This window comes from Amphibalanus amphitrite, unplaced genomic scaffold (assembly GCF_019059575.1).
Source record: "Amphibalanus amphitrite isolate SeventyFive unplaced genomic scaffold, NRLGWU_Aamphi_draft 000877F_arrow, whole genome shotgun sequence".
NCBI lineage: Eukaryota > Metazoa > Arthropoda > Thecostraca > Balanomorpha > Balanidae > Amphibalanus > Amphibalanus amphitrite.
Genome location: NW_024882371.1, coordinates 292792 through 295488, shown reverse-complemented (window position 1 = coordinate 295488; position 2697 = coordinate 292792).

Sequence of the window (2697 nt, the reverse complement as noted above, 5' to 3'; positions counted from 1 at the left end):
CGGCAACCACTGGGCTGATACACGTGCGGTTTATGGTGTGGGGTAGCTTTTTCCCTTCTTTCACATAGTGTGCTACTCTCGATGCATATGGGTGACCCCTAACGCACGTTCCACGTGCAAAGCCAAGAGGTGCCTGTTTTGTAATAAGCGCAATAGCTCGCGGTAATTACTGGGCCGATTGCGCTAAAACTTGGCATGGAGGTAGACACTTTCCAGGCGATGCATTTCCATGTGTCTTGGTAGGGGTGCAACTGCACGTGCGCACGTGCAGGGTGACGCTTCCAGATCTCGAGAACGGCTGGACCGATTGTGTTCAAATTTGGCATAACGCTTGATACCGATCAGTAGGTTGCAGTCATTTAGTATGTATTTCCATGTGCCACGATTGGGGTGCAACTGCACGTGCGCACGTGCAGGGTGACGCTTCCAGATCTCGAGAACGGCCGGGCCAATTGTGCTCAGATTTGGCACACCGCTAGAGATCGCGTAGTAGGGTGTCTTGCACAGGTCTGCTGGGCCCCAGGTTGCACGTGCGCACGTGCAGGGTGACGCTTCCAGATCTCAGGAACGGCTGGGCCGATTGCATTCAAATTCGGCACACCTTTATAGACCGGTTAGTAGGGTGCTGTGCACAAGTCAGTTAGTATGTATACTCATGTGTCTCGGTTGGGGTGCAACTGCACGTGCGCACGTGTATGGGTCGCTTCCAGATCTTGAAAACGGCTGGGCCGATTGAGCTTAAATTCGGTACACCGCTAGAGACCGGCAACTAGGGTGCCGTCCACAAGTCATTTGGGACCCAGCTTGCACGTGCGCACGTGCAGGGTGAGGCTTTCAGATCTCAGAAACGGCTGGGCTGATTGCATTCAAATTCGGCACACCTTTAGCGGCGTTACAGAGGTGCTTGCTCAAACAACCTGCGGTCCCGCGATGCGGAGCCCAGCATCGCAGATGCTGGTATATTCCGTGGTTTGGCGATAAGAACGGCCATTTTCTGCGTCACTTGCACATTGGCGTCAGTTAAAAAAGCCCAATGCTCAATTTGCTTATGTTTCCAATGGAAACTGCGCACAAATGTCAGCAACTTCTGTAAGCAACTGCTTTTGAAATATGTGCCATCATTGCCTCTGCCCAGCGTAGTACCTACGTACTACGCTGATATCGCTGATATCTTTTGAGCGTACGCTCAAAAGATGTGAGGACAACGAACAACATTTTGGGCCAGGACAGCTTAGAAACTTCGTCCTCTGGCAGACTGCGAACACTGCCCTGATCTTAAACAAAAATGTTTAGGAAATAGGAGCACATGGTATGGTAGGGTGACTTTTGATGACCACATATGGGCTTTAATGCAGCCCTCGCTACTGTGGGTGATAAATGGTATAACATGCAGGTACTTGCGGTATCGCGTCCACTTATCAGAGAGAAACGGCTTCCATTTTCTTTAAGGAATTGATGTGATTTCATTCAATTCAGCGAAAATAGTGATAGGAAACAGCTTTTCTGCAGGTTGTGGGTGTCACAATCAGCTGGTCATTCCATGAATGGATCTGTATTTAGAAAGAACATTATTAAAAGATTTAATTTCATTTCCATAAATACAGATACCTATTTAAATTTAAAACAATGTTTTAACTACAATTGGAAAAACCATAAACAAAATAACGAAAACAATGACATTTTAACCCTCGCACGACCAGGCCATTTCTCATAACACGAACGACCAGGGGGGGGGTTGTTACGACCCCCCCCCCCCCCTGGCGTTTCGAAACGGAAGGTCGTAGAGCTTAGCGGAAAAAACCAACGGATTGCTCTCAACGAGATCTCGCGATTGGTGGTATATTTTTTGGTCCTAGGTCAACATTTGACCTACTTTTGACCGGTCAAAGGTCAAATTTTCGGAAAAATAGACTTTTTTCAACTTTCGGCGGCGATTGCGGCAAAACGGTGGGAGATATCGACTTGAAACCTTCACTATCGTGTTCCTTGATCAATTCTCTATCGTTTGGTATGTATTTCGTTTCCCTAGCTCTAAAAATGGCGCGTTGGGAGCGCCGGAAGTCGGCAAGGTCACAGTCGGCGGCAGAAATTCGAAAAATCAAAATTTAAATTTTTGAAATCTGATTGTATTTTTGGATTTGGGAGGTCCATTTGCTCCCTATAGAAGCTAATATTGCTGCATATTCCCATTGAGGTGACAAGAATTAGCAAAATAGTGGTTCGGGCGCTTTTCAAAAATAGTACCGGACGCTGTTCCTCTTGTGACGTCATAGCTCCGTGACCTGACCTGACCCGGTCAAATTTCTTATACCATATGATAGCCAATACTTGCCCCAACATGCATGGGAAGTTTCATCACGATCCATCAACCGATGTCCGTACCACCGGCAGGAAACCTCGGGCGTTGGCACTCAGTTTGTGAAAATCCGGCCGGAGGCTGTACCTCTTATGACGTCATAACTCCGTGACCTGACATGACCCGATCAATTTTTTTTCGGCAAAAGATGCGCAAAGGTTGCCCCAGAGGGTGTTGAAAATTTCAGCCCGCTACGACAAGCCGTTTAGCGTGCACTTCGAAAAAACCTCAGGGGGGGGGGTTGATACAACCCCCCCCCCTAGGCGTTCTAGGGTTAAGACCATGGTACTGCTTACATTTTATGGCATGTCTGTTTCAATCCACCATATTTGCCAATCACT